Source organism: Taeniopygia guttata, chromosome 4A (genome assembly GCF_048771995.1).
Source record: "Taeniopygia guttata chromosome 4A, bTaeGut7.mat, whole genome shotgun sequence".
NCBI classification, from domain to species: domain Eukaryota; kingdom Metazoa; phylum Chordata; class Aves; order Passeriformes; family Estrildidae; genus Taeniopygia; species Taeniopygia guttata.
This window is the reverse complement of record NC_133029.1, coordinates 14147542-14158802: the sequence shown is the minus strand read 5'-3', so window position 1 is coordinate 14158802 and position 11261 is coordinate 14147542. Positions and strand designations below refer to the sequence as shown.

Sequence of the window (11261 nt, the reverse complement as noted above, 5' to 3'; positions counted from 1 at the left end):
GGCAGAAATCACAGTTTGTAGCAAACTTGCCTGTGTCTGAATGGCAAAGGAAATTATAGTGAATGCCCTGTTTCCTCCTCAGTCCTCTTGGATTCTGGAGCACCAGCTGCACTTGATGAGGTCTAAACTAAACCATGGATAAACTTTTTGCTTCCCTATGACCTTGCAGAATCTTAGGGATAGTAAATTCCAGGAACTTTCCAGGGAAGTTGGCAAAGAAAGACTGAAGGTAAAGGCACCAAGTTCTCTTTTTCAGTCCCCTTTCGTCCCAGGGAATCTAAATGCTGAAGCTAGCCTATTAGAGGCTCCTAATGTCACAGTATGTGAGGGTTATTCCCCATTCATACACTGGGAAAAGCTGTGTTTCTTTCCCTGCACTGGAATGATTGTATTATCCCACAAGGCACACTGAATGAAGCTAATATTTGTTGCAGTGGTCTGTTGGATGGCTGTGCAATGTGTTGTGACACCTTCCAGTGTATCCAGTATTACAAACTGCTCACAGCAGATTTTATGAAGAGCTGCCTGACAGCTGGGGAGTCTCTCTTGCAGTCAAATGAAATCTCAGGACATAAGATCAGCCACATGCACAGGTTAGGAATTTTCAATTCATCAGCAATAAATTTCAGTGTAAAAGATCTACCTGTAGACCATGGTTCATGCTAATGGAAATAATCTTTTTCTGTGGGTTTCCTTTGAGGTTATGCCTATTTAGAACCAACCAAATGGAATAGTTGGCCTTATCTATAGAACAGTGAAGCATATGGTTTTTAAAAAATTCATGTTACTGTACTTTAAATCACAGCAAGCATTAGCATCTCAAAAAGCATCATGGCATGGATTGAATTATCTGTAATAGCTTCAATATGGCAACACCTGGCTCTACAAGTGTCTGAAGTCAGAGCAGGACATCTGTTAGTGGTCCAGTTGGATGCTTTCTAAGTACATCCTGCAAGAAAACAAGGACACTGGGGAATAAATTTGGAGAGAGTCTGAGCAACCTGGACTCAGAATGCCCTGTAGGGAAGCAAAAGAGGAACGCATATTGTAAATAAGGGATCTCAATCTGTGTTTCAGTCTCCTGGGAAGGTTGGAGGAACTGTGAAGTTTTTAAATAAAAGCTAGATATAAACTTGGAGACAATCACCAGCTGTTCATTTCTATTCTGGAGCATGTGGAGAAACAAAGGCACATTATAGACCAACAAAAGGATTGAAACAGCATAGAGCAGCATCTGTGTGGCATGATTCCCACTACCACAGGGGCCTCTGTCTTTAGAGATGAATTTCATAACAGTGATAAGAGACAACTGGGTAATGTTACTGCCCAGTGTTAAAGATCTGTCCTTGTGCATGTCTGTACTAAGTCATCTTCTGCTCTGAACATTTGTGGCTGTGTTCAGAGATGTCTGCAGCAGAGCTGTGCTGTGAGGAATGAGCCTTTGCTCAGGTAATGCTGGTTGTGGATCCTCTAATGTTTAAAAGCTGCTGCTTGTGGTGTTAAAGCTGAACTCTAACACCTTTGCCACATTCTTGGGGATTGGCAGCATGGTTCCTGGCATGCAATTGTGTGCAATTAAACTCACTGTGCTGGCAAGAGAAGAGCCCAGACTAGAATACAGAGCACCAACGACCTCGAGGTCCTGGCTGGACATTAATATTGATGTGAGAGGCTCTGGCAGACACCTCCCATTCTCTTTATTTCTGGAATGAGGGTTCCTGGTGTTTATTCATTTACTTTTAAGGCAGAAGGGTCCAGGGGAAGGGTTGTCTGTGTGCCCCACTTGGACTGACCAGCACTCTTGTTCAGGCTGTGTCTCCAAGGTGATCTCTTCCCCAGCTGTGCATTTCATGTGGGAAATACTCTGATGCTTTAACACAGCTCGTGGCAGACAGATTCACTCAGCACAGCCTGAGTAGGAGGGCAAGCCAGGGTTCTGCTGAGAGAGTCAGAAGCAGACATGCTGTCAGACCCCTGAGTGCAGGAAGGAAAGAGCCTTTTTACAGATGTGTGTGATGTCACACACAGCTTGTCTCCAGAGGTGGCACTGAGAGCTAAGAGCAGCCCTGGAGGAGATTTGCCCAGTGAGGATATGAACAGAGGGTCTGGTTTCGCTGTTTGCTCTTTGAGCTGGCAGGTCAGAGCTTTTGCTGTATTGGAAGATTATTCAATTTATGTTCTAACAAAATATTAGAGCAGACATCCAGACCTTTCTTTCTCAGCTTCTGCCCCACCCAGCGTCAGCAGGTGATTCAGCTCCTGCATGTCACTCAGTGAGTGGCCTTCCCTTTTCTAGCAAGTTTGGCCCTGGAGAGAACTAATTTCTTTTCACAGAGAAAAGAACAAAAGTGTTATCTATCTCCCTGTCTGGGAGAGAGCAGGCTTGGAGGGATGAGGCTGCAGCTCCTCCTGTCTTTGTACCATTCCTGCTAGTTCCAGTTCCTCAAGTGATCATACTGTGGCACATTGGCTGTAAAGTGATTCTCTCTTTGTCCCTTTTGGCTTCACCATGATTTAAGGAAATCAATCACAGCCATTAAGTTTTAAGAACTTATTTCTCTGCCATGTAGTGCCAGAGGGAGTAGATATTGCTAATTCAGAAAACAGTTTCTTATTGATCTCAAATGCCCTTAATACTATAGGCAGGAAAGCCACCATGAACATGCTGTTTTCATATGTTCTCTTCACATGAAATGAATTCAGTAACACCAATTTTATTATCATTAGGAAAAGCTAAATTGTAAGTTGTCTACACATTAGTGTCTGTGTTCTGCATTGAAAAACTGCCCCCTACCAGTGCTTGAAAGGAGTTTCAATCCTGTTCCTCCATGTGTGAACACATGCCCAATTTTGTCATGTGTACACAGTGAAACAGGAACATAAATGTTCTCAGTATGTGAATCCAGTTCTTGTCCAGCTGGGCAGTAACATTACCAATTGGGATAAAAAACAGTAGAAATACTACCTAGTGAATTAAATAATGGAAATAATGTTCTCCTGCATGAAGTTTCCAATTGCCTTGTTGAGAAGCACGTGGCCTCATCACAGCACAGCATGAACAGCACGATCTGCTCTGGCTGCTCTCTCAAAAGTGCAACCAGCCTGACTTGGTGGAACTAAGAGCCTTTACACTGACAAATTGCTCAGTGTGTGCAGTGTTGGATAATGATGGTTAGCTTAGTGCTTAGCTGAGAAAATAAGATAAAAAGGGGAGAGACATACATGTATCTTGTAATCAAAGGAGAAGAGAACAGACCTTTTATCCCCCTTACATATTTATTGGCATTCATGCTGGTGTAATCCAATTTGCATTTAGTAAAAGCTTCCAGGCCATCTCCTCTAGTCTGAAATGGATCAATGAGGAGGTATGTCCTGATGGCATCCCCTCCTCTGGAACACGGGAAGGGCTGAATGGCAGCTGTCTCTGTAGGCAGAGCTCATCCTTGCACTGTGGAGGTGCCAAACACTGATTGCAGAGGTTTGGATTTGGCAGTGCCCCTTCCTGCAATAAGCATCCCTGAACAGGATGTGTTCATGAATAGATACCTGTTGTTCATTTCAGTATTTTCCTTCATTTGTTGCAGAGATCCTAACATTCACATATGTTCACCAAATGTATAAAATGATACTGTCATGATTCTGCATTGGAAACCATTTGCTTCTGTGAGGAAGAAAATGGAAACTACATGAGAAAGAAATGGCAGGATAGATTAGAAATTATCTGTCCTAAATAAATAGGGGATCGATCAGCATTTTAATTTTTGCTCCAAGATATTTCTTGTGTCAGTCTTGTGAATGCTAATCTTGCTCACTAGAAGATCATGTTATGTTCTCTTGGAGTGGGGGGTAGCAGGCAAGTGCCTATATCAATTTTAATGAATATGAAAAATGCCAGGGCTTCAAAGCTTTCGTTTCCACAGCCTTCATTATCTGCTCTCTATGGAACATGCAGATCTTTCTTGTGGTCTTTTGGTGTCTTATATGAGAATTTACTGACTTTCAGAATCTAATCAAAATATTTAGGTCATAGTTGATAGATTAATGCTTTTCTTCATGGTAGAGAATTAACAAGAAGGAAATATTCAGTATGGGGAATTTTGAATGTAAGTGAAACTTGTGGATTCAATTTTGGTCAAGAGTTTGCAACAAATATTTCCATGCAGGCTAGGATTGATCTGCAAGTTTTCACAAAACACATGAAAACCCTTTTTTTTATTTGAATGTGCCTAGGGCTTCACATCAAGTGTGTATCAGGCCTGAAAGTGCTTTTTTTATTTCTTGTGCAAGAAAGCCCAGAATCTGATGACAGGTTAAAGCTGTCCCTCTACCAGAGATCTGTGCAGCCTCTATATTCAAAGCAATCACCTTGCCATGAAAAATTATAAATGTTTAGTGGGCTGTGAAGGAATGGCACACAGGTCTTCCCAGCTGACAAATGTGAAGGAGAACAGTTCCATGGAGAAGGTCTCCTGGGCTGGTACAGCCCAACCGTGTCTTTACTCAAGCTTCATTGTTATGGAAAGCTGTCATAGAGCCACGATAACCAAGTCATCTTCTGTAAAAACACTGCTGCTTTGGCTGCTGTTTGCCAAAGATCTGCTACAGGTGGAAATGAAAAGCACTGGCAGCATGTCAAATGTGTGTATACATCCTGCCAGATCCTGTGTGTGAAAATCACAAGGAAGCAAAACTTTCATGCATGTCTTTCTCCATTTGACCTGCCTCTGGATGGTTTGAGGAAAGAAACTCCTCCCTATAGGTTGTTTTAATGAAGAAAATATGAGTTTGCCCTTCCTGGTATTTGTATTTTGAAATCAAAGTAAAAATTTTAGATTATGTTAAGGGTGATTATCCTTTAAAGCTGTGCTTTCTATTGTCCTGCACTTTATATTCTCATTTATGGTCTATTGAATATGTGCGTGCTGTTATCATTCCAGGCTAAGTGCAGTTCCAGATCCTTAATGAAGCATTAATGTAGGAGGCAGTAAAAGATGCCTCCACTACTTGCTTAATTAGCTTTTTCTCTGCCACCACTTCCCTGCTACTTCAGGCAGCTGTAACTTAGAAAATAGATCTATTGGCATTTTCATTACAATATTGCTGATAACTTGGGAAGAGCATCCCAATTTACTGCCAAGATGGACCCATAGTGCACAGTGTGGGAGGATTGTCACTGCATCCCAGCACAGCCAGGGACTGTGGAAACTTCATTTCATTCCCCAGGGGTGCCAAGATCATTGATGTGGGAGCTGAGCTCCTTGCAATGAATGCCTAAGTGGGAATGAAGTTGGATATCCAAGCTTGTCCCCTTTGATTTCAGTAATCCAGGTGAAAATGAACTCAGCTCCAAAGCACCTTGCTTTCTGGGGAGGAGGGGGTGAAATCCCTCTCTGACTGACATGGTTTGCAGTGATTACAGATTTACTGATTTCATCCTGCAGACAAGGAGGCAGCTGCAGCCAGAGGCTGAAAGGAGCAGGAGGAGCAGGTTAATCTGCTGAGCTGAGAAACACTGCTGCTGGCTTTGCAAGGGCCAGGAGAGCAGCAGCCAGGACCCAGATTGCTGCAGTGACAGCAGTCATGAGCTGCAGAGTGCAGCTGTTTGAGTGGCTGTTTGAGAGGCTGGGGATCTGATTCTCTGGATGGGAGGAAGAGTCTGTTCTCTTCATAAAACAAGCATAGCATGGTTCTGCTTACAGCCAGAGAATTTTGAAAACACTGAAATACAAGGTGTTATATGGTTTGGAATCAGATTAAAGATATTTAAATCATAAAGATATGCATTCCTATAAAATGGCAATATAGAGCAAAGGATCACTTGAATATTTGGGGTTAGTCTTCATATAGTGGTACTTGATGGTTGGTTTCTTGTCCAAATGAATGGGAAAGGGACAGACTGGAAAGAAAATCAGGGAATGAAATGTTGAGTAAGACATTTCAAGGTCCTCAAATTTTTGTATGTATTGTAACACAACACAATACATACACAACAGTTTCTTTTTCCCCTGTTTTGGTAAGACTGAAGAAGTCCATCATGAGTGTGCTGAAATTTATGCACTCTACAAGCTTTTTCCTGCAGGAATGAAGAGAACTGTAAGTAGATTACAATTTCTTGCTCTGTCTTTCCCTCTAGTCTGTTAAAATGCATTGTTCTCTCTGCAAAGAGAAAAGCACTGAGTTGTATTCCAGCTGGGAAGAACACTGGCAATAAACACGTGCTGTAATCAACAGCTGCTCATTCAGTAGCTGCTGGACAGTGCAAACACCAGGGCCTCAAACCACCACTGCTGGCTCTGAATATGAGCTGCTTTTCTGTCAGCCCTGGCATAGATTGTACCTGGTTGGGGGCTTCTTCATCACTGTTAATATCTTAAAATATCCTGAGAGACAAATGTTATATGAAGGTTGCTGAAATATTGTGCTGCCTTTTAATGACAGGCGAGCGACCCCTGCATAGGAAATATTAATTTTGCTGCAGCTGTTCTAGGTAAGGTTGAAATTGGAAGGTAACTTTCATGTTTATTTGTTTTGTGGTTTGTGGTGGGTTTTGTTGTTGGATTTTTTAGCTTATGGTCCCTGTAGCATTGCTAAGATGTAAGGAAAGGTTCTTCTGTAGGTGCTCAGTCTAAAATAACAATGTAGGTATGGGTTTTTAAAAAGAAGCAGGGGATTTATGCATATCCTTGTGTGTGTATTCACCTTGAAGGTTTAGTATTAAATATTTTATGTTTTCTGTTTTTGTCTCTAGTGTATTTGAGTGTATACTAGAGGAATGGTAATTATAGAAAACAGAACAAGGAACATATGCCAACAAGGAAAAGAACTTCAATAAGCTTCTGTAGCTGGTCTGCAGCAACATAAAGGATAATTCTTAAATCTTCTGCAGAACAAAGTCAAGGACATTACCAATATTTCATTCTATAGGACCACTAATGGCTACAGTGACAATTAAAGAATATTATTACAGAATTTCATCAAGGTTGTACATACACATGTTCAGTTAAAAAAAGTGCTTTCCAAAAATTTAAGTAGGTGCATTTTATTGATCCAATCTTAGCAATCACACAGTCTCATTCATGCTGACAATTATTTAATTATGCATACTAATTACAGTTTATTCAAATAACTGCAAGTCACTGGCTATAAATTAAAATGTGACTTGATAAACATGATTGTCCTTATGTATTATCTAGTGCTGTCAAAGAATCAGGATTTTCCCCTTCTCCCTCTACTAATTAAAACCAAATGAGGATAGTTGCTAAACATGCTGCAGCCCTATGCTGCTGTCTATGTAAAGTCTTACCATCATTCAAAAAAGATTCAAGGGAATCTTTTAAGTACGAAATTTGTGGATCATGGGTACTTATTAGCCTTGCTGGTGAAAGGAGGCTGCTTTTGAGATTCTTAAAATATAGGGAAAAATAATCCCCACTCTGAGGGAATGATGACAGTGTTCTCATTCAAGTGTTTCTATGTAAATCTAATACTGAAACAAGGTGAAATCTTTAGAAATCCTAACTGGATAATCCACTCTACTCTCAACAGGAAATCAGGCTGGAGGCAATGCTATCCTTTACCAAAGCCTATTGAAGCCAGTAGGAGATTTCCACCTGTTCCTGTGGGTTTTGGGTTAGACCCAAGCAGCTTTGGAAAAAAGACCCATGGTGTTCTCTGTAATATCAAACTGGTCCCAGGCAGCCTCCACATTTTGGCTCTTTTATGCTCACAGGCACAATTGGAGCCCACATCTCCCTGGCAGGGGTGGTGGAGCCCCCTGAGTGCTCTGTGCTTCTGGGCCGCACATATCAAGGATTTTATCTTGCTTTTCTCTCCTCAGGCCAGCAGTACAACAGAACAGATAAAGCCAAGATTACCAACGTGCTTTGGGGCTGCATGATTCATTCCACACACTCATTCTTGCCACAATAAAAAAATACTTGGCTTGAGGGCGTGAGTGCTCACATCACCTAATTTGATGCCATTACAGTTTGACATTAATAGGCTGCTCCTACAAAGAGCATGTGAAGCACAACTTGAAAACATCCCACTTTGTTAAGAATTGCAACATATAAATGAATGAATAGCCTGGGTGAAATTTAGGTTCTACTCTTTTCCCTTGTCTTCAAGAAAGGCATTATTCCACCTGCCTTTTTCTTGTAGTTTCCCATCGAGCTTATCAAAGACAAGAATTAGTAATCTGAATAAAGTACCCTTCCATTTTCCACATTTCAGAGAGAGATCTGAGATCAAGAAAACAATAATAAACTCTTAAGGGGAAAACCATATTTCTAATTTTTTTTTATGCAGGTTTCTCAGGCTTTGGTGGTAGAGGAGGAAATGTCTGCTTTTTTGCTGTCATGTTTTATTCTCTACCCTGAGGAAAAATAAGGAAAATCTGGAAACCTGGGGAGTTGCAGAGGAATGTTTTGGGCAATACTTTGAATAAGTAATGACTGAATCCTCAGTGTTGAAAATTATATTACTACTGCATTTCAGTTCTTTCAGATGCAGTCTAAAATTAATTAGGATTTCAAATTATGTTATTTTTATTTAAAATTTATATCAGTATACAGGTTCAATGCCTATATTCTATGTGTTTCTATATCCCCTGGAGCTATGTTTCGATGAATATGTAGAATGTTGCATGCATTTTCCACTTCTTACCTTTACAAAACACACTTTTCCTTTGCATCTGCATTGAAGAGATGTGGTTTTTATAGTGGGTACACCTCAGAAACTGTATGTAAATACCTTTCTGGTAAAAAGTCAATAATATTGATGTTTTGTACTTCTGCTGTGTTAGTTTTTTCCTACTTTAGAAATGTTTACAGGTAAACAGTAAATGTAAATACCTTAACATGCAGAACAGCTCTGTCTCAAATATTGCCTGTATTTGTCATTATTCTAATATAAACAATGTACATGTATTTATTACACAGACCTGCTCAGTAGTATTTTCTGTTTCATAAATAAATTATGCATAATACATTTTTTGCTCTTGAAAAGGTAATTAAATACTGCTTTCAAAGGAGAAAATAACTAATGTAGATATAATTTTAATTCTGTTTCCTTTCTCTTAATCAAATAGGATTGGATATTTTGCATTTTTCTTTCTGGCTTTTATTTTTTCCTAGACTTTGGAATTTCCATTAACTTTACAGCTTTACATCTTATTGCACCTATGTAAGGAATACCACACCTACGTGTAATTAGCAGTAGTACAGGAATTTCTTAAACCATTTATTTTAATGACCTGCTTTTGCTTTGTGGGAACATCTTTCTATAAGACTGAGAATTTTGCAATAGGCTGCAGGATCAACTTTGCTATCTTTTCACCTTTACTTTTCTTAATAGATCACTCTTGGCAAAGCAGCTATTATGGAACTTATTTGTTCACTGCTCCATATTTTATATTCCAATATTCCATATTGTCTGGAGTGAAATAACTGTGTGCTTAATTTTCATCTTACTCTCACTGCTTTCCACCTTTGTTGCCTTATTGTGCTTCTTTTATTGATGCCTTTGATTTTTCCACTGAGTCTCCAAACTTATGAATAAGTCTCCAGAATGCCTTTTGTCAGTCTTCTCCAAGCACAAGAAAAAAAAATCACGGGAGTCTAAATTCTATGTTTGCTCTCACCCAATGATTTTACTTACCAGGACACTTAAATTGGTGACAGAACCAGTAGAACAGTGATAGAACCCCAATGCCCATCTTAAACATTCAGACTGAAAATTAACATTTCTTTTCTTGCTTTTTAACAACCTCACTTGCCTCAACACAAATCTGAATCTGGATTTGTCTCCTTATCTTTGTGTCAAATAACTTACTGCCACTAGACGAAATGATGGGCTGAGCTAGACACCAGCAAAGAGAACCAGGATTTTACTGCAGGAGATTTCTGGGCCTGAATGTGCTTCTGCCTCTTGTCTCAACAGTGAGTTAGAGCTGACACAGCCAGTTTTGTGTTGACCTAGTCCACATCGAGATTAGTGAAAGCAAAAGTGACCAAAAGTCAAGCAAGGAGAATTATGGTTGGGATCCATGAGAGAAGACTCCAGATTTTATTGATTTCACCCCTTCTCTGCTAAACCCAGCTTGATTGTGGCACAGCAATGCAGGTTTAGGTCAGCCTTAGCCTTCTAAGCAGCATTTGACAATTCAAAACTGGCCACCAAGCTGCCCCTTGTGGAGGGGGCTGGAGATGAAGAAGGGTTGTTGATTTGCAGATGTCCCTGCTCCAAGTGGTTTCTGATAAATGAGATTGATCTCCTCTGCAAAGAGCAATGTCTTGGAGCTCTGGAGCTCTGATTTTGGCAATGTTGGCAGAGTTAACACCTGCTGGGCATTATCTTCCTTGGAGTGGAATGGTGAGATGGGTCCTGGATCTCTTTTCACCTGCCAGTATGTTATGGAAACAACTTTCAGCCCTAGTTGAGCTAAATACTTTGGAGATGCAGCACTTACAAACAAGGCATTGTTTCCAGGGTAGAAACTTTCCCCCATGTCTTAGGGTAGTTACCTGGGATTGTTCAGATTTTGCCAACCTTATTCCTTAGTTATCTGTCAAAGTCCTTGCACTTTGTGTAGCCCATAGAAAATACTGAAACTAATTCCAGATTAAAGCACTGTACAGTAGGAAAGTATGTGAGAGAGGCACTTTAAGAATTCATTCATATTTAAAAAATCTTATTGGAAAGAAAAAATATTCAACTGAGACCAGTGATGGGCATTTTCCCTTTCTCACTAACCAACGTAGAATAAAAAAAATCAGCATTTTTCACTCAGTTGGAGATTGGTTCTTGTTGCAAGTGTGTTTCATCACTGTTAGTAGTATAGTGGATTTGTACTGAGTGAAGCTTAGCTCCACAACAGCAGTGTGGAAAGTTGTAAAGGCATATATATTTTTTTTAAGGCTATATAAACAGTACTTTAACCAGTATGGGATTGGTTTAATTTTCAGCCTTGTGTTTATTTTGGAAGAATAAGGGGGAAGTAGAGGAGAGAAATATTTTTTTGTGAGAGGTAATTGCCAGAGGAGCAGACAGTGCTTGTTTCATAATGTGACTTTTTGGACATTACTCAAGTCCTGCAACACTCGTTGGAAATATTCCCATAACCTTCCCTGAGCTGCAGCCTGGATCAGGTCTGAGCTGGCAAGGAGGTGCTCTGAGCTCTGGATTAATCTGGCTCTTCAAAGCCCCCAGTCCTGTGTCTGTAAAGAAATGTAAGAGTCCAAAAGTCACAGGAGGCAGCCTGG

The 11261-nt window shown here is 40.2% G+C and overlaps 1 long non-coding RNA gene across 1 annotated transcript in view; it reads left to right on the top strand.

Annotated features, from left to right (window-relative positions):
- The first annotated feature begins 6313 nt into the window (after nucleotides 1-6313).
- LOC140684172 (uncharacterized) overlaps nucleotides 6314-11261 on the top strand; it is a 62672-nt gene continuing 57724 nt past the window's right edge. Inside the window, exon 1 of the long non-coding RNA XR_012056029.1 lies at nucleotides 6314-6487. This is a non-coding gene — a long non-coding RNA (uncharacterized lncRNA). The remainder of the gene's footprint in view (nucleotides 6488-11261) is intronic.